This window comes from Eumetopias jubatus, unplaced genomic scaffold (assembly GCF_037043125.1).
Source record: "Eumetopias jubatus isolate StellerSeaLion01/CBP00866 unplaced genomic scaffold, mEumJub1_p1.0 scaffold_2, whole genome shotgun sequence".
Taxonomy (NCBI): Eukaryota; Metazoa; Chordata; class Mammalia; order Carnivora; family Otariidae; genus Eumetopias; species Eumetopias jubatus.
In genome coordinates, this window is record NW_028274808.1 from 110,694,754 (window position 1) to 110,722,001 (window position 27,248).

Below are 27,248 nucleotides of genomic sequence, written 5' to 3' on the forward strand. Positions count from 1 at the left end.
TTTTTTTTCTTTTAAGATTTTATTTGTTTATTTGAGAGAGAGAGAGAGAGCACAAGCAAGCAGGGGGAGCGGCATGCAGAGGGAGAGGGAGAAGCAGGCTCCCTGCTGAGCAAAGAGCCCAACATGGGACTCTATCCCAGGACCCTGGGATCATGACCCGAGCCAAAGACAGACACTTAACTGACTAAGCCACCCAGGTGTCCCCACAGATTAATTTCTATAAGTCTTCTCAATATAATCTTTGCATAGATTTAATTCTAGAAAATGGTTATGGAGTTCTAAAACTTTGACATAAATCTGTTCCTACAAGGAACTGTGGCAAGAAACTATAAAAACATTTAAGCCATTAGAATTCATTTTTAGAAAAATAGTTACCTAAATTTGTTGACCTTACATTAATGTAGCCTTTCCAAAGTGTTCTTGTGTGAAAATTTCCAAATCTCTTTTCTTATCAAGGAAGTTAAAGAAAAGCTGACTAGGTGCTGGTGTCCCATTGAGATATGTATTTAGTGTATGTCTTCCCAAGGATGAATGAATAGACATGACTTTCATGCACAAGCTTGAGACATGCCAAAGAAAACAAATATTGGGACTTGACTTTATACGTAGTTCCACTTTTGGATAATACTTTGGCCAAAACAATCTCTTTGTCTCCCTGTTTAATTTACTTGACAGATTTCCTGATTGAGAATTTTGAATTATGTATGGAGCTTGACTTGACACTTTAGGTACAGTTTCTCCACTTTGTTTTTTCCTCTGAATTCCCCTCAGATCTTCTCTCATCAGATGTTTTAGCCTTTGAGTTTGACCCGGACTTTCACTGAACCCTGTTCTCTACAGTTATGGAAAATCATGGTCCTCTGCTTTTGGCCAAATTTTGTGGAAGAGGATATCTGCAGTTATGTCTCTGTGAGCCACTGATAGTGATATGCTACACTCTGTCCTATATCAATTAGTCTTTTCCAAACCCAGTTGTATTGGTAAGTAGGATTCATGGAATTCACCATTTCCAAGGCTTTAAGTCCTTTCCTTAACCAGTCTCCTGGAAGAGCAAAGTCAGATTAGTCTTCCTAATTTTGGCCAGATATTTGATACATGTGCTAAAAAAAATTTCCTTCCATGTCCTAACACTACTTATTGATAAGACTGCTTAACTATATTGCAATATGTGTGCAGCTTTTACTAATGTGTGTGCAGATTTTTCAGATATCTGGAACCAACTTGAAAGTCTTCTTGACTTCATATAATCTAAGCATCCTTTCACTGATACAGTAATTGTAGCAGATTGGCAGACAGACTCATGGCTCCCATGACCCCTGTTTCCTGGTAGTCATGCCTTTGTATAATCCTCTTCCCTTGAGTGTGGGTAGGACCAGTGACTTGCTTCTAGATATGTAGACTATGGCAAAAGTGATTGCCATGTGTGACTATGCCACGTATTGCCATACGTACATGATTTATGTGTATGTGATTATGTTACATAAGATTATAATGTCTGTCTGGCAAGGAGACACTCTCTCCTTTGTTGGCTTTGATGAAGCAAGCGGCCATGTTGTTAGCCGCCTATGTAAGAAGGTCATATGGCAAGAAACCAGGGTGGCCTTTGGCTGAAAGCCAGCAGGAAATAGGGGATCTTGGTCCAACGACCTGCAAGGAACTGAAAACTGACAACATCCATGTGAGCTTAGAAACAGATTCTTTTAGAATGTTTGCCTAGAAGTGATTTAACCAGGAGGATATTTATAAATCGATGTAGAAATCTTGGGAAAACTATTTTAAACTATCTAAAAGTTTCCTTAATGAAATTGCCTCATAATGCTGAATAGCAGTCCATGTAATAAGCATAAGGAGAGAATTTTCACTATTTCTTAGGGCAGGTGTGGAAGCAGGCAGAGTTTTACTAGGCCTCAAATGATGGTTAGAAATTACGAAAATGGAGGCAGGTGTGGAAGCAGGCAGAGTTTTACTAGGCCTCAAATGATGGTTAGAAATTATGAAAATGGAGGGGAGGAGCAAGATGGCGGAGGAGTAGGAGACCTAAATTTCATCTGGTCCCAAGAATTCAGCTGGATAGGGATCAAACCATTCCGAACACCTACGAACTCAACAGGAGATTGAAGAAAAGAATAGCAGCAACTCTCTGAACAGAAAAGCAACCACTTTCTGGAAGGTCAACTCAAATCAAAACATACTCTTGGGATAATGCCCAGGTTATCCTGGTTGGGAACAAAGGTGACATGGAAGATGAGTGGGTCGTCTCAACAGAGAGAGGCCAACATTTAGGAGAACAGCTTGGGTTTGAATTTTTTGAAACAAGTGCCAAGGATAACATTTATGTCAAGCAGACGTTTGAGCGTCTTGTGGCTATCATCTGCGACAAAATGTCCGAGAGTTTGGAGAGGGATCCGGCCATCACTGCCGCCAAGCAGAACACAAGACTCAAGGAAAGCCCTCCTCTGCCACAGCCCAACTGTGGCTGTTAATGTCCCCCTCCACACACACAGGCAGTTTGAGGGGGCCCATCACCAACAAACAGCATTTATAAATGGTTGATTAACCTTCATTTCTACAGCCTAGTAATTATTTGAGGGAAATCTTTGTCAGTGGCTCATACACACATTCAATTTGTGGGAGATTTCCTGTGTTAATCATGTGGCAAATATGTGATCTCAACTTTGTAAGGACTATCCATCTATAAACATCTGGTATTTGCATGTAAAAAAAAAAGAAATTACGAAAATGTTCAGTGGTGGGAAGAAAGTTATTTCAGGTAGGATAAATAGCATAAACAAAGGTGACAGAGGTAGCATTGTTTAGAGTTTATTTGAGAGAAAATAATTATGCCTGGATGATCCAGAAGTTTCAGAAATGGAGACAGTGTGAGGAAGATAATGGTTAAAGAGTACAGAGGTTATTTTGTGGAACACCTTCAATGCAAGGCAAGAAGTTTAAACATTATCCTTGGAACCCATGAATCCTTTGCTCTCCCTTCCCTATCTTAATAAATTTGCCTTCATTTATCTTGTGTATTGGGCTTTTTCAAATATTTTCTTTAAACAAAGGGCTCCATAGCTAAAAAAAAATGTGAACTTTCTTTAGAAAAGTGAAGCTTTGTCGTTTTTTCAATAAAGTTATTAAATTTCTATTTTATAACTCATCCGGCTCTAGTTTTCAGATGGAGTTACAGAGGAGTAATTTGAGGTCATAGGGACCAGTTAAGAGGTTATTTTAATTATTTACCCTGTGAAATGGATTCACTGATGTAGGCAAAAAAGATTTTGCAATAGGATTCTGGGATTTAATAGTGCTTAACCCAAAGCTTTGCATATTTGAGAATCTCAGAAAATATATCTTGAATTGTAGGGGTTTAACAATAAGACTCAGACTCAGATCCAGACAAAACAAAAATTTGTTAGAGAAAAATTTATGATTATGTTAAAAAATGGTTATGGGGGAGAGTTGGATGGAGGTATTTTATAAAGATAATAAGAGGTAGTTTTTGGTCATTATGTTGAAAAAGATCATTAGAAGCTTGACATTATAGCACCAACTTTTGAGATGGAAGAAATTATTTTGTTTTATAAATTTTCTAAACAGGATTTTTACAATGCACCATAAACTCTTTGATTTGCTTGACTAATATCGGCAAAGCTCTATAGGATATATTGTTATTTTGAAAGTTAAAGGGAACTAAATTATGTTTATTTGAGAATTTTCTCCATATGTGATACTTGTCTCAAAAACCAAGGTTAGAAAGATTTATTTATTTTTTCTTGAAACACAAATATTGCAGAATCAGTAATTTTCACTGATATCCATTAATTCTTTCTTTCTTTTGTTTATTTTAAAAGGGAATGGATTTTTACAACTTTTAAAAGGTAGTCCCTTAATAATAAAAGCATATTTTCTGGGAATTTTTTATATGAATAATGAACATTTTAAATCAGAATCTCTTTAATCTTCTTAATTATTCTAGTTTTTTCCCAAAGGAATTTAGAATACATAGAATTATAATTCCTTATTTTTCTTAGCTTCTAACTAACAACATTACAAAGTAAATATATAAATATCAGCTTCTTGAAAACTATTTTTCATGGAACTTGGAATAGTGGGCAGATCATAATGAGAGTTCAATGTATTTGACTGATGTTGGAAAACAGAAATAGATGTCAGTAATAGTTGGAATAATTTCTCTTGATTGAGAACATCAACATCTAATAAAATGCTTCATTGAAATCTCTCCTTTCTAATTCTGTTGATTTCTCAAATAAGCATTTTATAAAATGCATTTTAGAAATAATTAGAGGAATATAGGTTATACTTGAATTTAATTTTCTCCTGTATTATTTCTTTTATGGTGTCATCAGAAAATGTCTACAAAATTTTACAATTAATTATGCAGTAGTTTTTGAATTTGGGTGACCCCTGGCTTATTTCTGCTTAATAGTGCTTCTCCAAAGAGGCTGAGAATTTTAGGTATTTATTTTTTGACTTATTTAAATTCAGTTAGATAACATACAGTGTATCATTAGTTTCGGATGTAGAGTTCAGTTATTCATCCGTTGCATATAACACCCAGTGTTCATTACATCACGTGCCCTCCTTAATGCCCATCCCCCAGTTTTACTCCATCCCCTCACCCTGCTCCCCTCCAACAGCTCTCAGTTTGTTTCCTATAGTTAAGAGTTTCTTATGGTTTGTCTCCCTCTCTGATTTCATCTTATTTTATTTTTCCCTACCCTCCCTTATGATCCTCTGTTTTGTTTCTTAAATTCCACATAAGTGAAACAATATGATAATTGCCTTTCTCTGATTGACTTATTTCACATAGCATAATACCCCCTAGTTCCATCCACGTTGTTGTTTATGGTAAGATTGCATCTTTTTTGATGGCTAAGTAATAGTCCATTTTGTGTGTGTGTGTGTGTGTGTGTGTGTGTGTGTGTGTGTGTGTGTGTGTTCCTCACTTCTTGAGGAACCTCCATACTGTTTTCCAGAGTGGCTGTACCAGCTTGCATTCTCACCAACAGTATAAGAGGGTTCCCCTTTCTCCACATCCTCACCAGTATTTGTTGTTTCCTGACTTGTTAATTTTAGCCATTCTGACTGTGTGAGGTGATATCTCATTGTGGTTTAGATTTGTATTTCAATGATGAGGCTGAGAATTTTAAAATCTCACTGACTGATGGATGGTAAAGTGCTAAATATACAAAGAGACATTCTGAGTCCTAGTATGTGAAAGAAAAAATCCACAGAAATATGTGACTTTTTCTTTTAAAAGAATAATTTCTAAAATATGGCTATCCCTATCTTTCCTAAAAAGAAAAAAACCTAGCAATAAATAAAAAGGGAAAATAATAAAATGCTGGAAAGCCTGGTGTACCCTGAAGATAAGGAAGATCAAATATTTAAATCAAATTATATATATTTTTGATGGCTAAATTTATACAAATAAGTAATTATCTTTCACAACTCTTAAACATTTGTGCAGACATACACATACAATTATTGCAGTTGAGTGTTATTCTTGTTTTTACTAAACTTTCTTTTCCTCGCTGCCCAATTTAGTCTTATAGTACTGAGGGTGTCTTTTGTACTTTGGTACTTTGCTTGAAATGTGGAAAATTAATTTAGGAAGTCAGTAAGAACGAACAATCTGGAAGCCAGTGAATACTATAGAAATTGTAAGGTGACAAAAGAATTAGATAAGGTCTGGTGGTGATGACTGAGAATCCAGAACTATTTTGGGCTTTGTATCAGGAGAGCAGGAAATAGATCACTTCCATCCATAGGGTGATGGAGAGATCATACCTGGAATTCAATTTACTGTTTTGTGAACTTTTAGAAAAGAAACAGACTCTTAATTATAGAGAGCAAACTGGTGGTTACCAGAGGGGAGGTGGGCAGGGGCATGGGTGAAATGGGGGGTGGATTAAGGAGTGTACTTGTTGTGATGAGCACCAGGTGATGTATGGAATTGTTGAATCACTATATTGTACATCTGAAACTAATATGACACTGCATATTAACCAACTGGAATTAAAATAAAAATTAAAAAAGAAAAGGAAAGAAACATTAGAGGAGATCCAGAAATGAGAAATAACAGTGATAAAGAGAACTGACGAATCGATTTGTGAGGAGAGATTAAGGCAGCTAAATGTGTTCAGTTAAGTGAAGATTAAGTGGGCCCTGATAACATGCTACTCATACTTCTGAAGTCTAAATGAAGAGAGGACATATTTATCATAATATGCTTGTACATAAGAAGGAGATGGCTTTCAAGGAAATAAATTCCAAGGAACTTATTAAAAAATACCTCTTAGTTTTTTCCCATAGAAATATTAGCTTCGACAAAGCAGTAACTATAAAAATGTTTTTATAAAGTGATGATGAGATTTTAAACTTCTTGAAGTTATGATTTAATTCCTATATGAATTTATAGCTATCTTATAAATCCTTATTCTAGTCAACTAGGAATGGATAGAAATTATCAGACTGTATTTAATTATGGCTTAAAAAAACAAAGAGAAGAATTTCTAAGACAGTTCTCAAACTTTAGTTCTCAGGACCCCTTTATACTTTAAAAAGTATTTAAGTTCCCAAAGAGCATTTGTTTACATGGGTTATAGTGACTGATATTTACCATATTAGAAATTAAATTGGAAATAATTTTGACATAGTTATAACTTCTTTAAAAATAATGATAATAAGCTCATTACATGTTAACATATAGAACATATTTTTAATGAAAAATAACTATAGAGAGAAAAGTGGCATTGTTTTACATTTTTGCAAGTCTCTTTAATGTCTGGCTTAATGGAAGACAGCTGGATTTCTATATTTAATATTGCATGCATTGTTTTAGTTGAAGTATATGTAAAAATCCTAGCCTCACACAGATATGGAGTTGGGAATAAGAAAGAATTTCAACTGTCTTTTCATATAATTGTGAATATCCTTTTGATACCCACTAAAACTTGGAAAGTTGTAGTTTTTTTACAGGTTAGTGGCAGTGTGGAATCTGATACTGTAACAGTAAACTTTTAATACTCTCGTACTTTAAAATCTGTTGGTCTACCATCAACAAAACAAAAAGGCAACCTACTAAGTGGAGAAGATATTTGCAAATCATGCATCCAATAAGGAATTAATATCCAAAATATATAAAGAACTTATACAACTTAATATAATAAAATCCAATTAAAAATGGGCAGAAGACTTGAATAGACATTTTCCAGAGAAGATATACATATGGCCAACAAGCACATGAAAAGATGCTCAACATCACTAATCATCAGTGAAATGCAAATTAAAACCACAATGAGATATCATCTCACACCTATCAGATCAGATTGGTTATTTTTTTTGAAGATTTTATTGATTTATTTGATAAAGAGAGACACAGCGAGAGAGGGAACACAAGCAGGGGGAGTGGGAGAGGGAGAAGCAGTCTTCCCGCGGAGCAGGGAAACGGATGTGGGGCTGGAGCCCGATGCGGGGCTCGATTCCAGGACTCTGGGATCATGACCTGAGCCGAAGGCAGACACCCGACGACTGAGCCACCCAGGCCTCCCAGATCAGATTGGTTATTATCAAAAAGACAAAAAATAGTGTTGGCGAGGATGTGGGAAAAAGGAAACTCTTGTGTACTGTTGGATGGGAATGTAAATGGGTGCAGCCACTATGGAAAACAGTATGAAGGTTCCTCAAAAATTAAAAATAGAAGTATTATATGATCCAGTAATTCCATTCTAGGTATTTATCTGAAGAAAACAAAATACCAATTTGAAGAGATATATGCATCCCTATGTTCACTGCAGCATTATTTACAATAGCCAAGATATGGAAGCAACCTCAGTGTCCGTCTATAGGTGGAAGGATAAAGAAGATGGAAGATGTGGAAAATACACACACACAGTGAGTGCAAGGAGGTGAAAAACGCAATGGCTACTAATGCAGTTTGGTGCTATGTACCTGGTTTATCTACTATCAGTGCAAATATTAACACAGTGAAAAAGTTAAATAATATCTTAGCATAATTATGAAAATAGTTTGACTTCGTGCACCTGTTGAATATGTCTCAGGGACCTCTAGTACTGAGAAGCAAAAACTTTGATAATGAATCACTGGGATTTAGAGTGAAGGCTGGCATTTCTTCCTATCTTTTGGTCCCTCAACCCATGTATTGCTCATGTGAAAAATAGTATCGTATATTGGGTGCTGGTTCAGAATGCACACCACATGCTAGAGCATCCCATACCTTGTGAGGTATTTTCTCACAATAGAGGCTGAAATCAAGTTTTGAAACATATCCTGTTCTAGCACTAAGCTTCTAAACAAGTCCTGAGATGGGTGGGGATGTGTAAATGATTCCAATTCCCTTCAGGAGAAGGTAGAGGGGGAGAGTTACAGTACTAACTGATGATGCTATCATGGGTTTCTTTCTTTCTTTCTTTCTTTCTTTCTTTCTTTCTTTCTTTCTTTCTTTCTTTCTTTCTTTCTTTCTTTCTTTCTTTCTTTCTTCTTTCTTCCTTCCTTCCTTCCTTCTTTCTTTCTTTCTTTCTTTCTTTCTTTCTTTCTTTCTTTCTTTCTTTCTTTCTTTCTTTCTTTCTTTCTTTCTTTCTTTCTTTCTTTCTTTCTTTCTTTCTTTCTTTCTTTCTTTCTTTCTTTCTTTCTTTCTTTCTTTCTTCTTTTCTTTTTCTTTCTTTCTTTTCTTTCTTCCTTCTACCTATCATACACATCTCTTTCATTTAGGAGGCTGTGGGTTTGGAAACAGAATTAGAGCTGATAATTGGGTGAAGAGCCAAGATTTCCAATGTGGTCATATAAGTCAATTGTCTGTCAGAGTTAGAGATTTTTTTCTCCCTAATTTTACAGATGGTATTGGGTTGCTCATCTATTTCAGCCCTGGGATCCAAGAAGGTTTAGAGTTTACTCTTTCGCACCCCAAAATTAAGAAATGCATTGCTAAAGTGTATACCAGCATCCTGACGTACTATAGTAATTGTTCTATCTAGGCTGGAGATGAAAATGAGCTTCCTGAATTCAATGAGGATCACAGGATCTGGGAGTGGCAAGGCCCAGTTGTACCACTTAATCAATAGAAGCAAGTGTTGTGGTTGTCATAATTAGCTGATAATTAGATGGTTACCAAATTTTTAAACATTTTTAAATTTAATTTATTTAAACTAAAAAACAAAAACAAAAACAGTAACTCTATTTCTTCCACCCCCAATCCCTGCCTTTTGCAACCACCAATCCATTCTATCTATGAGTTTTTTTTTAAGATTCCACATGTAAGAAAGATCATACAGTATTTGTCTTTCTCTGACTGACTTATTTTACTTAGCATAATGCCCTCGAGTTCCATCCATATTTTCACAAATGGCAAGATTTCATTCTTCTTTATGGCCGAATAATATTCCATTGTGTATATATACTGCAATTTCTTTACTCATTCATCCATTGATGGACACTTAGACTGTTTCCATATGTTGGCCATTGTAAATAATGTTGAAATGAACATGCGGTTACTAGAAAATTTTTATTATAAAGGTCTTTGACAATACCTATTCATTCTCTAGTTTCCTTCAGAATGTTTCCCTTATCTAAAACATCACTAAGACCTCTTCTTTTTCTTCATCCTTCTCAAATTCTACTACAGTACCCCAGTTTTTGTTTGAAAAATGTTACAATTCAAGTGTACAAAGAAATATTGTTCTTCAATAATTTGCAAGAGTAGACAAGGACATACTTTATCTAAGTAGCTTTATATATAAAAAATTATATAAGTAATATAGAAAATATTTATCTAAATTTATCACTTCAACCAAATGGTGAAATTAAGATCACTCAAATAGTCTAAAGTGTGAAATAATTTGAGGTGTGAATGTACAATATGAACTGAATCAGTCTTTTGGCTCACAATGTAGTCATCAGATTTTTAAAGCTTAAAAATAGAGTTTGTTGAACTTTTTTTTAATGAAGGGCCAGATAATAAATGTTTTAAGCTTTGTATGCCATATGGTTTCTATTGTGAGTACTCAACTTATGCTTGGAGTACAAAAACAGCCATATATAATATGCACATGAATTGATGTGGAAGTGTTTTAATAAAACTTTATTTATAAAAGCAGGAAGTGGGCCATAGTTTGCTGATCTAAGCTCACACTTTATTTCTCATCATCTAGCAACTTTTATCCTATGTTCTTCCTATTCAAATTTGTTTGAATAACACACCCACATCCTCTAGTTTTTCACTCTCTGCTCTCTTATTTATATTTAAATTTTTGATTCCTAATAGCCCACCACTGAAACTTGTCTTAATGGTAATATTAATTATTTCTTATTTTTATTTACTGGTCAAATTCAATAACCTCTTTTGGGTTTGGAATCCTAGCTTGCCTTGATAACCTAGCTATTTTAGCAGGGAATATTTTAGAATCGGAGTCAAGACTTGGATAGGCCACTTAAAAACACATGCTGTTCTATCCAAAAGAGAATATTAGATAAGTTAATAGATGTATTCAGTAATGCAAGCAGCTGGTCTGATTATTATGTGACTCACAGGTCTCTATCATCCTAGGGTCAACTAGTAAGAAATCAATATTACCCAGGACCTATAACTAATGGTGCCCAGGAGATATCCAGGTTACTCTGAGAGTATCCCTGAAGATATCCAGTAAAGTATGAGCAGAGGCATTAGACTGGCAAGATGGAACTCTCCTTAGAGTGTAGGAAAGAAGATGAAGTTGAGTGACCAAGCCAATGCTTCGTTAGAGGTGTTGAGTGAGGAGGTGAGAAAGGTGACAAAGTCTAGGAGTATAAACATGTTAATAAGTCTCATTCCAATCCCACAGTGAAATGCAGCTTACTTAAATGGAAACTTCAATAAAGCACTACCTTAATTCCTAAGTAAAATTTGACTGCTGATTTAACATAATTTAAAAGATAAAATTCACTGTAGATGTGATAATCTATTGAATTATTCAAAAGGTAATTAAGCTAACACTCTCAACACTGAATCTAATGTGATTTTTGCCAACATCATTTCCTTTTTTTTGCATGTAAAATCATACAGTTTAGCATGATCTGGATAGCTTATTTAAATTTTAAAGGAAAATAATATGTATTTTTTTGTTTCCTAAAATAATATGTATTTTTTTGTTTCCCTTTCCCACTTGAATAGTTTTCCCTACACACTGCTCATCTTTAATGTGCATAATGCATGATGTGGTAAAAGGAACTGTCGAGAACAATTTGATCAAATTAAAAATATCCAGCAGAAAGTATCCATTACATGGTTTGCAAAGTTTGTGGCTTTATTCGAAGTAAGTGTAAAACTAAAACAGAAGTCCTTGGTCTTTTACTGTTAAGTCCCTACCACATGGCTATACAGATTTCTGAAGCTGGTTGTTTGGTGTTCTATCTTCCATGCATATTGAATTAATTTTCCTGACATTTTGCTGATTGTTCCACTGCCTTTTCATTTGAAATAGAAACTCAGAAAATGTCATTTGTTTCCCTTTTTAGAAAATTTTAGCATTTCTTCCATTTTGTGATCAATTACCATCGCCGTTATTTTCTGTAGAGTCCTCCATTCTTATGAGATTACCCTGGAGATGTTTCCAGAGACAAATCATGGTTGTTGTGTATTCATGCACTGGAATCAAAATATATAAGAGCACAATCCTAAATAATTCTTTGGCTATTAGACTATGGTGTTTAGGTGTAAAACAAAGTTTATGTGTTCATTTGTTTGCTTCCTTATTGACAAATATTATTAAATATTTACTATAGGGAAAGTATTATATTGAGATGGGGTGGGGAAGAGATAAAAAGATATGTGCTACTATCCTTGTCTTCTGAGAACCATAAAATTTTAGAACTTGAATGCATGACCTGGATAACATATTTTAATTTTGCAGGACAATAACTTATTAATTTTTATCTGTTTCCCTCTCCCACCACAATAGTATTCTTCACCCACTACTGCCCATCTTTAATGCACAAAATGCATGATGTGGTAAAAGGAAACACTTCAAATAAAAATCTGCTTCAACCCTTTCATTGGGCATGTGAGAAATCATAGCTAAAAGCTGTGTTTAACATCATGTGACTTCAACTCACTGCGTAGGAACTCACGTTCTAATAGAGGAATTTTTAATTTCTTAAAAAAACTTTACAGTAACTGGAATTTAAGATTGAGTATTACATTAAATCATTTAATAGGCTCAGAGAATTAGATTAAGGAATTTTGAACTTCTTTCTTTCCAAAGGCATTGATGACATGCATTGTTTTTTTGCACACAGAGGTAAGGAATGTTAACATTTTATTTGATCTATTTGCAGTCTCTTGATGCCCACTGAATCTTAAAAATCATAAATGGACACCTGCAACTATTTCCAAAATGCCTAGATAGAATGCTTTATTTGCATGGATAAAGGTAGACAGTCTAATTCAAATACCACCTCTCTCTCTATAACTGCAACTACATTGATACAGAAAGGTTTTACTGGCAATTCAGGCTGATTAGGAGCTTAAAATTCATAGCTACCAATTACTGAATGTCTACTATGTGCCAAGTGCTTTATGTACGTTCTCTTTCAATCATAAGAGAAAGCATTATTATCCATTTTTTTCAACATATGAGAACATTGGGGTTCAGAGAGGTTAGGTGGATCAGAGAAGCTAGCAAATTGCTCAGTGTCACCTAATGTCAGTGCAAAAGGTGGTATTCAGTGCCAAGTTCTGTCTAATTATAAAGTCTGCACATATTCTACTACTAACCCAACCATTAATTCATTTTTTATTCTTTTTCAAAAAGAATTCAAGGCCCTTTGATAAGGAGAATCACACAAAACATGGTATTAGTGGGGGGAGAATGATAAATGATTAAAAGGTCCTTGAAAACCTCAGTACTAGTAGCTCCAGAATATTTTAGACAAACTTTTAACAGAGCTTGCCAACAAGTTCAGTTTGATCTCAGTTCTTGCCAGGTGGATAGGAAAGAATGTTAATTTCCCTTGTTCCTTGTGGCAGCTTCTTTTGTCTTCTAGTGGCATTCAGGCTGATAATCTTTATGGACTGATTTATTTTTGTGTTCTTTACAATCTTGCTCTTGAGTATACTCAAAACATGAAAATATGCAGACAGCTGATCTGAAATAGGAAGGACCAAGATAAAGGGTCAAAAGATAGCACTCCTTTAAAGTTGGTGACATTATAAAATGTTTACCGACCTCCATGATTATGTGGGAATGACAAGGTGGTTCCTTGATCAAGCATAAACCTAGGAAACCTTGAAGGTTTAATCCAGCTCAGTATTTGATTTGCTCTGTTGTCTCTCTTAATACTGTCAACAGTAGCCTCCTAACAGTGAAGAACAATGATAGATCCGGCATCTGTTTTGGTGCCTCAGTTTCCTTATCTGTAAACTTGAAATCACATTAGGAGTAGCTCAGCTCAAAAGAATGTATGTGATGCCCAGAAATATAAAGTGTTTAAGACTATAAAGTGGTAAAAAGAGAATATAAAGTGGTAAAATATGAATGTTTTAGAATCTCTAGATATAGTGAGATTAAATCATATACTTCTTTGTAGTCTCTTGTTCAAGCTGTGTATAGTTATGTATGAAAGTGGGCCATGATTTGGACAATAAAGACCTTGAACATAAACTAGTCCAATAGGCCTGATCTTTCTGATATATTCCATCAGATGAAATTTGGTCTTGATTGATACCGGGCAGGTTAACCAATTATTGGGGGTCAAAAGGAAAGGTTTTCTCTAGAAAATTGGCTAAAAAAGGAATTACTGCCTACAAGGCAAAGATGTGGGATAAGTGAATATATTCTCTGAAAGTGGATGCTAGTGAGCTCCTCTTTCTGTGTGGCCTTCATTAGGACATCATGATCTGGCTGGCTTAGTGCACTTTGCCGGGTAGGAGGGTGAGAAGAAGCTTGTTGGAATGAAGAGAGAAATACCTTTATTATTAATGTTAGCAATTTTATAATTTTTCTACTTTAAAAAGATAAAGTGCCCTTGTTTACATATTTTTAATGGTCAGAAAACACCTTATACGTATAAAACTAACTGTAGAGTTAGTTGGGGAGAATGAAACTGAAGATGTGACTCTGTTTACCTTATTGCACTCACTTTTTGTGGAAAAAAAGTGGGTAGGTGGATAATTTCTTGCCTGGGTTAGTAATTATAGAAATTAAACCTCACAACTCAGCCTCACACACTTTTTTGTCTGGACCAGCTGAGTTAGCATCATACTATTGCTATTCGGTGAAGCAATAGACCTTCAGCTGGGTGTGGGAGAGCTGATGTGGTTTCTCCTTCCCTGCTTCCTTAATCTCCAAGGTTGGGTGGTGGATAGTGACCTCAGAGTGACCTCTTCACTGATGAGATTTTTCTTGTCACCTTTTTAATTCTCTTCAGAAATAGCTGTATTACCTTGTTTCTTAAGGTTGGGGTGGGTTCAGAACTGAGATGACTGACAGCATCTTAAAGACATCAGAGGCCCAGTTCATAGTAAGGGCTTCTGGACTCCTCCCTCTATTGATTACTGCTTTGTGGGCTGAGTTTAGGCTCGGGTCTTTTATCTCTATTTGCTTTCTTGTTTTCTGGAAAAGGAGCTTAATAAAAGCTTCTACTTGCAAAGCACTTTAGACGTATGAAGTGGTGCTACTGAATTGCAAAGTACTAAACTCTATATCTAAGTTTCAGCTAATTTTTTTCCGGTTCCTCCTTCCAGATTTGAGTTGGAGTAGTGCCCAGGACGAAGGCATATCTTCAGGGGAATATGAGTTTTTTAATATGGTCAGGTGGAAGAGTGTGGGCAGATGGAGGCCAGTGTTTCCTTCATATGAGGTCTTCTGGGAGGTACTTATGTTTTTCTGTGAATTTTTCTCCTGAACAGAGTTGCCTGGATCTCTCTCATTTTATTATAAAACTTTTGCATTCTTGGTAGACTTGTATCCACCCACTATGCAGCCAGACTGGATGGAGGGGGGGATCTATTTGTGACACATACCTTCCTTGTCTCCAATCATTCTATATTTGAGAAATGAGCTGAGAAAACAAAGTCCCTTTTGATTTTAGGACCTGAGTTGCTTTGTTATTCCTCAGTCGTTTATTCATACAAGATGATACTGGTCTTTTGGACTAGTTTTTTTTTTTGGGGAAAAAAATATAGTGGGGAGAAAGAAGAACGAATGAAAAGGGGAATGAAACCCTCACTTAAGTGAAGTTTTCAGTACCTGAAACCTGTGGGTTTAAGTTGGTTCTGTATTGCAGTTAAATGAGAAGATTCACGATGAGGAGGGGATATATAACCAGTTACAGAGGTCTTGCCACCACTGGGTAGTGTGGCAATGATTGGAGTCTGTAATTAGGAAAGCAATCAAGACTACAGGATTAGACCTTCCACTTTAGAAAAGAAGAGCCTTGGTTTTATTTACCATGAGCTCAGCTTGCAGATGATCATTTTGCTGTGGTTTTTAGAGAAGACCACCTTGGGAGAAAGGCACGTAAATCACATTTCCCTGCTAGTTAAACAAATCAGTGAAAGTTGCAGGGGCAAACCCTCTGCAGAGTGAAGCCTTGCAGTAATTACCAACTGTCTCTTGAAAGGAGATGGTGACACACACAGAGAGTATGAGTCCTGGCTTGCTCTTTGGAGTAAAAGAACATTCATTTGAAAAACTGGTTCTCTTGTTATTGTGTCAGAAAGAGAGATTTCTAACAGAGGGATTTGACAGACGAGACAAAAGGCCTGGTTAAGTAATCAAATGTTCATGCAGGTGTTCTAGTTTTCCCCTGCAGCACTTGTACATACCAGATGAACTATGCTTGGGCCTGATGTACATTCTCTTTGGGTAAAAATCTCTGCATGTAAACATTTTTCACTGATGACATATTTCTATGTAGACATCTTACTGCTAGAATATAAGCATTTGTTTAATTCAGAGGATGAACGTGTTCTTTCCTAGTTTATCAAACAGGATTTGAACATTCCTTATGATATACCATCCTCATTGAGGCTTGTTTGTGAGCTTGCTGAGTTTGCCATTGGCAACTGCACTATTTGGCTTAACTGTTGGGCTCTGGAGCAAGAACTATAATTTTTTCCCTGTCACCATCCATAGTTACAAAATAGTTTTTTTCCTTGTGATAAGAACTTTTAAAAATTTGCTCTCAGTAACTTCCAAACATACAATACAGTGTTATTAATTATAGTCACCATGCTGTACATTACATCTCCATGACTATTTTATAACTGGGAGTTTGTACCTTTTGACCCTCTTCACCCATTTCACCCATTCCCCACCCCCACTACTAGCAACCACTAATCTGTTCTGTATCTATGAGCTCAGTTTTTCTTTTTGTTTTAGATTCCACATATAAGTAAGATCATACAGTATTTTTCTCTGTTCCACTTATTTCACTTAGCATAATGTTCTCTAGGTGCATCCATGTTGTTGCAAATGGCAAGATTTCACTCTTTTTTATGGCCGAATAATATTTCATTGTATATGTATATACCATGTTTTCTTTATCCATTCATCCATCAATGGATACTTTATTTGCTTCCATATATTGGCTATTGTAAATCATACTGCAATGAACATGGGGGTGTATATATCTTTTTGAGAGAGTGTTTTTGTTTTCTTCTGATAAATGCCCTTAATTGGAATTGCTAGATCATATGGTAGTTCTATTTTTAACTTTTTGAGGAACCTTCATACTGTTTTCCGTCGTGGCTGCACCAATTTACATTCCCACCAACAATGTGTGAGCCTGCCCTTTTCTCCACAGCCTCACCAACACTTGTTATTTCTTATCCTTTTGATAATAGCCTTTCTAACAGGTGTGAGGTGATATCTTACTGTAGTTTTGATTTGCATTTCTCTGATAATTAGTGATGTTGAACACTTTTTCCTATTTCTGTTGGCCCTTTGTATGTTTTCTTTGGAAAAACGTCTATTCAGGTCCTGTACCTATTTTTTAATTGATTTTTTTTACTATTCAGTTGTATGTGTTCTTTATATATTTTGGATATTAATCCCTTATCAGATATATAATTTGCAAATATTTTCTCCCATTTGGGAGGTAGCCATTCATTTTGTTGTTTCCTTTACTGTGCGGAAGATTTTTAGTTTGATATAGTCCCACTTGTTTATTTTTGCTTTCGGTGTCAAATCTAAAAAAAAAATATTGCCAAGACTGATGTCAAGGAGCTTACCATTTATGTTTTCTTGTACAGTTTTTTTATGGTTTCAGGTCTTACATTCAAGTCTTTAATCCATTTTGAGTTAATTTTTGTATATGGTGGCACAGAGTGGTCCAGTTTAATTCTTTTACGTGCGGCTGCCTGGTTTTTCCAACGCCATTTATTAAAGAGACTCTTCTTTCCCAATTGTATATTCTTGGCTCCTTTTTCATAAATTAATTGACCATATGTGTGTGGATTTAGGGCATTTCTGATAAGTAGCAAAAGAATAGGAATCTTTATGTTGTTTTTCTACCCCCTCCAATTAGGCATTGGAAAGAGTGACTGTTTCACCCCTGTAGTTGTAATTAGCTGCTTCTCTGCCTCTGATTACCTTGACACTGGCCCTTCCCAGTTGCTTCCACCTTTGGGAACACATTAAAAGCCCTTTACCACCAAGTTATATTTTGCAAAAGAGCTGTGGAGACTTCATTGATTTTTGCATTCAATTTTCTGTACAAGCATTAAGTCAATAGGTGTCTGGCCCTTTCCATGTGTAAGGAAGGGCCAAAGTCTGTCATATGTTATGTTAAAATTAAATATTCCAGAATGTATCCAATTTGAGACACAATTAAGGCACTCCAGCCAGAGATGGAAACTATCTTATTCCTGAGAAGATGATACTTTGATTCCCAAGCATTTTTATGTAACTTGCCTTTTCTCTATGTAAACTTGTATCCTATGACATTTTATTTTTGCGATCATATGATCATGTTTTCATCTCCAATATTTTCTTTTTCATATTAGAATCTTTCTTTTGCTGTAGCATCTCTTTTCTGTTTCACAAACTCTATCTTTTTATGTTTCTTTGAGGCATTTGTCAGTTTAAATTTTCATATATTTAAATGTTTATGTTTAAAATGTTTGTGTATTTCTTGTTTTTAATAAGTAACACATGTACATGGTAGACTGTTCAACAATAAAAAGATATTCAGTGGTAAGTGGGCCTTCCTTCCTCCCTTGACACCTGCCATCCAATTTGCTAACATCAAGGTCTTCTCTTTTAGACCAGTAAGTGTCATTTACAAGAATCTTAGTCTCCTGCTGGAAGGTGTGCAAGCTAGGTCCCAGGTGGGCAAAAGGGCTAAGATTTTCCAGTGTTAGGTAGGTCAACTGTCATAACTCCCTCTTTTCCTTATGACACCTTGCTCCCACTATTGGTTGTGTGAACTTAAAAACCTCTCTGGTTCATTGGTTTCAGGGAGCACTATTACTCTAGTCTTCTGCTGGGATTGGGGAGGAATAGTCACGTGACTGGGGTAGGAAGTATGAAGGGCATCTGGGGTTAGACTGCTTCTTATAGAGACTTTCAATACAACTGCCTGTTTTCAGCCCCAATCTTCATCTTATACCTTAGAGGGAACTGGTTCTTCCAATTTCTGCATCTTTCTGAGGTATTGCGTCTTCTGCATAGTCAGTTTCAGGTGTTTGGTCTCACCCAGTCTTACTTTCAGGTATTCAATGGCCCACTACAATCCAAGGGAAAATCTTTCTCAATCCCTCATCTAAAGCAAAGCTTCTCTCTTTTCCTCGCTGAGAGACTCAGTGGCCAGCAGCAGACTAGGGGGATCTCGTAAGCTGTCGTTCCAGTTTTTTTGCTTCTGCCTCTTCTCTCCCTTCTTCAGATTCCTTCAAGGTGGGGGAAGAAAGAGAATGCACCTTATGGGCCACCTTTTTTGGGTGTTTCCCCCCTGCAGAGACCTTGACACTGCATCACCCCTCTTCTGCGCCTGCCTCTCTGACCTCTCCACCTCCATCCTGTGGTCTACCCACAAAGCCTCTATCTTATGGTATTCGTGGCCCTGAAAAGTAGCCATCTTGGGCAATGTTTTCCTGCTTGTTTTATGCCTATCTATTCCTCAGTGTCAACCTAGTCCATGGAAACTGAGGATGATCCCACCAATTTACTCTGTCTTCACCCAGCTATCATGGACATTCCGTAGCCAGAAGCCTGTCCTCATTTCTCCAAATGCAGTCAGATATTAGTATCTCTGCCCCTGAACTCCCAAGGACAGAGCTAAGAACCCTCTCTTGCTCTGTGCCAGTAGTAGTAGAGAGTTGACCTATGAGCTTCTGTCCCTCAGCAAGGTTACTGCCAGGCAGGCTGCCCTTCTGGAGAGCATCTTTTTAATCTTTTTAAGAAGTTCTCTTGGGCAGACACTTAATTTCATTTTTTTTTTTTTAAACACACAAATGCATTGCAAAGTCTTCATCTGGACAACTCTCAGTGGTTCTCTTATTTAGACCACTGGGGATAAACACTGTGGGACCAGTTTGCTAACTTGCTAACAAGTTCTATTTGGATATGCCTATACCTTTATTCTTTATATTTGTTTCAGTCCAAGTCTATTTGTTTCCCTTCTTTACCCTGTGCTAACCTTTCAGGAGGCTATTCCCTAGACCTAGATTCTCTTGTAGCTGATTTCCAACATCCAGTTGGATTTGGCCAATAGGAAATCAATGAGAGAATGAGAAGAGAGAAAGGTCAGAATATTTACTTCCTCTATCTCCTGTAATGTCTCCTGTGCTACAGCTCCTACCACGTGGTCCCTCCTCCTTAGTATCAGGTCTTTCTGGCCTCCTGGAACACTATTTCCTCCCCTTCTTTCTTCAGCACTACTGGTAGTAATGGCTTCCCACTACTGAAGTCTCTAGGTGCCTCACCATTCTTGCTTCTTACCTTAACCCTGCCTAACACTTATGTAAATTCTTGCTTCATTGGAGTCCCTTCATGGGAATGGTTTGGAATGAATCTGTTTCCTACCATGATCCTGATGGACACAATAGGTCTTAGTACTATGGAAAAAAGAACCATAGTCTCAGAATTTGAAATAAAACTTTGTCACCAACTGAGAATGAACTGCATTTCAGGAAGGAAGGATGGTAATACATAACAGCCAGATGCTGGGAACCACTACATTCTAGTCCCTTGGCACGTTAAAACAAAAGTTTTCCTTATACACACATATAGCCTAAGTGCTGCTCCAAGCATTGCCTTGGTGGGGGAAAGGCAGAATGTATAATTATAAATTAAGAATTTCTTAACTTTCGAAAGGAAATGGTCACAGTGTTCAGTAACCCATTTTGTATCCATCATTTTGTTTAGATGAATTTTTTTCTCTATCGACCTATCATATTATGGAAGGACTGATATCTTTATAGTCCTTCCCCATTTTTCTCAGCTTTGAGGAAAGGAAAAGACCCATCCATCTTCTATTTCACACGCAAAGCTCTAGTTCCATGTAGGTTCATGAAGTTAATCTTCTGGGTTAAATTCTGTCTGCTCCTAAGAATGTCTCCACTACTTTGGCTATTTGAATAAGGGAAAAGAAAAGAAAAAAAAAAAAGAAATCTAGCATATCATTTTTGGGGAAGGAGGGGAGTAGAAGCAGGACCAGCCACCTGTTAAACGGCTCAGGTTGTACAGCAGCAAGTCTATGACGTTCCTGGTGAATCTTGAGAAATATGCAGTGTGTGAGGGAGCTGAGCTCTCCTATTGTCCCCAAAGGACTGAACAGTAATGACTTCAACAGGTGTTCAGAAGCTTTTGCCAAAAGGAAAAATAATTAGATGCTGCAGGGTAAAATTTTAGAGGCTATATACAAATCATCTTGTCTATTTGATGGATGTATGGGCATGTGCTTTGGAGAAATTGGTTTATTTTCAAAAGATTAAATTAATCATAAAGTTGTGATACAAACTGGCATACTTAATTTATCTCAAATACATCAGTACATATCATTTGCAAAGGAAATAAATGTACATATTTATGTCTAATAATGACCTTTCCTAGATTCAAAACTATTTGTATATAAACTACAAATAAATGTCATTAATTGAGGAATTTGGTGGGGGGAGGTCAATGGATAGAAAAAATTCTCTATTATTTATGTCACTTAAACTGTCAACTTATTGAGATGAAGGGCTGTGTTTCATCTCTTTCTTTGATCTACCTATGCACCTAACACATAGCAGGTATAGAAGTTTATTAGATGAATTTTTCATTCAGTTCTGATGGCTATTTTCCATCACTCTTCCAATAAAAGTAACTTCTATTCAAAGAGCTACTAAAATAGCTGGGCTCAGGAAAGGACTAAATTTTTTAAAATTAAATTGCTTGAGGGCATGTTATTTAAATTGCTTTCTTCAGCTTACTACTTCAAAGATCTACATAAATATGTCAAGGTACTTCATTTATTTATTATCAAATTATTTAGGATACTCTTTGCAAGTAGTCATTGAACTTAAGAGTTTAGAAATTATGGAATGCTTCTGATTAATAGATATTTTATGATTCAGCCTGGCACATAGAGTTTGTAAAACTTCTTAACATCCATTTTCTAAGTGTCCTTTATTTATTTAAAAGAACATTTATTGGAACTTAGGAGGTACCAGGCACACTTGGAGTACAAGTTTGGGTTAGAAATTAAGGCCAAGAAGAGATTTATGTTTTCATGGAGCTTAAAATTGCGTGTGTGTGCGCGCGCGCGCGCGTGTGTGTGTGTGTGTGTGTGTGATATAAGGGGGATTACAGATCAATAAAATAAACATGGCATTACATTGTAATGGGATCACAACAACACAGGGGAAGAAAAGATTGTTAGATACCAACCCCATCCTTCAGAGAGAGAGAAGGCTGAGATCTAGAAGGAGGCCATGTTTTAGTTAAGACTGGGGGGGTGAGTGGGAGTTACGCAGGCAGAGGGAGCATGGAGGAGGCAAGACCTGGGATCCAGGCAGAGGAAATCATATATGCAAGATCAGGGACCTCAGCATGTTTGAGATACTGTGTACAACGAAGTAAGTAAGAAACAGTGTTTCCTGTCTTAATAAAATTCCCACTCTCACTGACAACCATATTAGCCATAACATTAGCAAAGACATTGACAATCAGTATGGTGACTTTTAGAACTAGTGACAGCATTTACTAAATATTATGTGCCAGGTACTATGCTAAGTCCTTCCTATGTATTATTTTGTTGAATCCTCACAATAGCTATATGAGACAGTTACTGTGATTATCATCTCATAGATGGGGAGATGCCTGGTCAGAGAGATTAGGAAACAGTCTTAACATGCGATAAACTGTGGAGCCTGGACCCAGGCAGGCCTCTCTCACTCTAAGCCCATTCTCTTAATCTCTATGCTTGTCTTTCTGGATTAATAAATTAATAAAGCAACTTCAAGCGCAAAATTCACTCCCAGTTAAGAGTTTGTGCTTTAAGAATTTTAGTTTTAAAAATCAGAAAATATAGATTATTTTCAAATGTGTTTTCTTTCAGTCAGACAATTCTCTCATGTTATAATAAATAATGAGTTGATTTCAAATACTAAGTGTAAGGATGTTAAATAATACAAAACATACATGGACACAATACATAGTTTTCAAGTGTGAGGAAAACTAACAAGGCTATATAAACCGAATATGAATGATTGTTGCTGTATCTTACAACTGGAGAAAAACTAACATATTATCTTAGGTTTTTAAGGAAGTCTCTCTGAACTGCAGTTATTTGAAATGATCCTGATACTAAAAGGCCATGCATGGTGTTATTTTCAACATTACAGGAAAACCTTGGCCTCTGTGTGTTTGACATCTCAAATCCCCTATAAGTTCCTCACTGTGATCCAGGTTGGTTTGTTTACCAAATCTAAATCTCTGGAAAATTTGTTCCTGCAGAAGATCTAGGAAGAATGATTTATTTTGATGCTGCGCATTTGTCATTCACCTCCACCTTCCCTTCCCAGGGCCTCACTAAGGTTTCCATCATCGGTTCTGACACCACTGGGAATATCCTTTCTTGTTTGGTTGCCTGTTCACTTTCTTTCTGTCCTTTGTATTAACTCCTTTATCTCTCTCCATAATTCTGGTTTATCGTTTGTTCTTTTATATACATATCTCTGGCATCTGTCTCCCCAGTTCCATCTCCTTCCACTTCATTTTCCTCTGTCTCCCCTTTGCTTCTCCCCTGTACTTTGTGCTTCACTTTTGGAAAATAATGGTATTTACAGATTTACAGCCTGGTGATATCTAATTCCTTGCCTCTTCCTTCTTCCCTTTGCATAGTCTGACGAAGTTGGATTGATTCACAACTCTGTTCTTTCCTTTTTTGTCCCTTTATCAGCTGTATTATTTCTTGCATGATACTACTCTTTGGAGGAGGCTGAGAGATTGCCAAGTGACCCAGAAGACCTGACTGGTGGTCTTTTGTTTCTTAGCACCTGAGGGACAGTATTTAAATTTTATTGAGGGTGAGGTCTTATTTTGGATACTGTACATCTCCTTTGGCCTAGAAAACTCCTTTGGGAAAGTGGACATTGAGAACCTCAAGTTCTACAATGCTGCATGTTCCCTCCTTAACTTTCTTAACTTTGTACATCTCAAACAAGTCTTCCAATTAAAGAACGTGGCTAGTGAAAATGATGCTAGCATTCCTATGTTAAAACATTAAAAATTTCCTTCATTGAGTCATCTAAGCTCATTAAAAAACATGAAAGAAAAAAATAGGAAAAAATTCTAGAGTCCCCAGGATAACCACTGTTGGTGTATTTTTGGTGTTTGTTTTGTTTACTTTTAATGTGCTTCAAAGTTTTAAAAATTATGTTTTGTTTTGTCTCTTTGGTTTGTGACTCTTACATAACAATAAATATTGTGTATACAATTTTGTATCTTTTTTCTTTACTTAGTATTATAACTAAGTTGGTCTTTCATGTTTTACCATAGTCTCTAGAATCATAATTTAAAAAAACTGCACAACTGTATATTTCTTGAAGTGCCTAGACCTCAACCTTTGACCAATTATTCCATACTCCCTACTTTTTTCCTTTAATTTTTTTTTTTTTTTTTTTTAAGAGGGAGAAGGAGGAGAGGGTAGGGAAGGGGCACAGAGAGAGGGAGAGAGAAAATCTTAAGCAGGCTCCACGCCCAGTGGGAGCCCAGCTTGGGGCTTGATCTCAGGACCCTGAGATCATGACCTGAGCCGAAATCAAGAGCTGGAAGTTTAACCGGCTGAGCCACTCAGGCACCCCTACCCTCCCTATTTTTTAACGTGTGAGATTTCACTGCCGTAAGTGCTCAATTTGACCGGTGTTATTTCATCCTTCAGTGACTTTCCATGTGACCCTCAGTCATTGCATCAGAGTCCTATGTGAAGAATGACTCAGGGAGTATGAGGAATAAAACACTGAAAACAATCTTGAGGCTCTTTTGAGCTTCCTCCTACTGATCTCTCTTATGAGATCATAGCCAGGAACAAACTATAAAAAAGCCTGGGAGTAGCTATGATGAGAAATGGTGAAGTAAAGGAGTTAACAACATTTCTGGAAATGAAAAATACAGACCTACAACCTCAAGTGTTAGAGAAAATTTATTAATGTCCCACTTCACATGAATAAGGTATGTTATACTGGTACCAAGAGGGTGTTTTGTACAGATGTTTGTTGAAAGGATAGAGTAGTATAAAATCACTAGAGGGAGTCTGACTTTACATATATGAGTTAGGACTGCAAGTAACAGAAAACAAAATTAAACTAGCTTAAACAAACATAAATATTATTAGCTTCCATGCTCAAAAATTCAGAGGAGGCCAGCTTCAGGCTGGCTTAATCCAGTAGTTCTGGCTGCTTCTCCAGTTTGTTCAGCTGTACCCTCCTCTGTGTATTGGCTTCATCTTCAGGCTGGCTTCCTTCATGGAGGTAAAATGACTGCAGTTATTTTAAGCCTTATATTTCTGTTTCATCACTTTTGGAGGAAATGAGAACTTGTTTACTGGTGTTTTTTTTTTTTTATTAAGAGTGAGAAAAATTTTTTCTCAGGAGTTCTATGTAAATATTTCTTTGCATTTCATTGATCTAAATTAGATAACATGTCCATTCCTGATCTAATTCTTGTGGCTAGGTCAATGACGAATGCTAATTGGTTTATGTCTGTATTCGCCACCCAATCACTGTGGCAGAGGTGATGTATGTGTTTATGTATGTATGTATGTAGGTCACCCTACGCTGTTATTTATTTTTTAATTTAAATGCAATTAATTAACATATAATGTATTATTAGGTTCAGAGGTAGAGTTCAGTGATTCATCAGTCATATAATACCCAGTGATCATTACATCACATGCCCTCCTTAATGTCCATCATCCAATTTCCCCAGCCCCCCAGCCCCCACCCTTCTCCCCTCCAGCAACCCTCAGTTTGTTTCTTATGATAAAGAGTCTCTTATGGTTTGTCTCCCTCACTGATTTCATCTTGGCAGAGGTAATTTAACCCAATCAGGTTTACTCCTGGAGCTCATGATGTGGTAATTGCCCCTGTATGCATTTGGGTTGTATGGGGGAAGAGATGAATGCCTGAAGGAAAAATTGGGCCATTATTAGGAAAAGGAAAAATGTGAATGGATGCTCTATAAATTTAACCCATGATAACTGCCATTTTGGAGCTTGTGTTTAGTTTAGGGCTTGATCACTGGAAAAATGCTGAGAACAAATGTTCACATGAAGGGAATAGATAAATCATGTATAAAGTATAATTGTGATAAAAATGGAATTATTAAATCTTTTATTGAGGTATAATTGACATTCATTATGTTATAGGTGGACAATGTAATTATTTAACATTTCATATACTGCAAAATGATCACCATAACAAGTCTAGTCATCATTTGTCCCCATAAAAAGTTACAATTTTTTTATTATGAGAACTTTAAAAATTTATTTTATTTTATTTTGTTTATTTTTTTAAGATTTTATTTATTTATTTGTCAGAGAGAGAGAGAGAGAGAGAGAAAGAGAGAGAGAGCACAAACAGTAGGGAGAGGGATCCCAAGGGGGACCCTGGGATCATGACCTGAGCTGAAGGCAGATGCTTAACTGACTGAGCCACCCAGGCGTCCCATTGTTTAGGTTTTTTTTTTTAAGATTTTATTTTTAAGTAATCTCTACACCCAACGTGGGGCTCGAACTTACAACCCTGAGATCAAGAGTCACATGCTCCACCCACTGAGCCAGCCAGGTACACCCCATGATGAGAGCTTTTAAGATCCACTCTCCCAGTAACCTTCAAATATGCGTCATAATATCATTGACTATAGTATCCCTGTTGCACACCATATCCCATAACCTATTCATCTCACAACTGGAAGTTTGTACCTCCTTACTCCCCTCACCCATTTTACCCACTCCTCCAGCCCTCTGGTAACCACCACTCTATTGTCCATATCCATGAGTTTGCTTTGTTTTGTTTTTTAGAATCCACATACGAGTAAGATCACAGAGTATTTGCCTTTTTCTGTCTGACTTATTTCACTTAGCATAATACCCTCTTGGTCCATCCATGTTGTTGCAAATGTCAAGATTTCATTCTTTTTTATGGTTGAGTTGTATTCCATTGTATATATATGTATTACATCTTCTTTATCCATTCATCCATTGATGGCCATTTAGGTTGTTTCTGTATCTTGACTCTTATGAATAATACTGCACTGAACATAGGGATGCATATATCTTTTTAAATGTATGTTTTCATTTTCTCCAAATAAATGCCCAGAAGTAGAATTGCTAGATCATATGGTAGTTTTATTTTTAATTTTTTGAGGAACCTATATATTGTCTTTCACAGTGGCTGACCCAATTTACATTTCTACCAACAGTGCATGATGGATCCCTCTCAACATCCTCACCAGCATTTATCTCTTATCTTTTGTATGATAGCCATCCCAATAGGTCTGAAGTAATAGCTCAGTGTGGTTTTGTTTTGCATTTCCCAGACCATTAGTGATGCTGAGCATCTTTTCATTGCCTGTGTGCCATCTGTATGTCTTCTTTAGAAAAATGTCTATTCAGATCCTCTATTTTTTTTTAATTAGAACTACCTTCTGCCCATTTAAAAAATCAGATTGTACTTATCTTTTTGCTATTCAGCTCTATGAGTTCTTTATATATTTTGGATATTAACCCCTTAACAGGTAACGATTTGC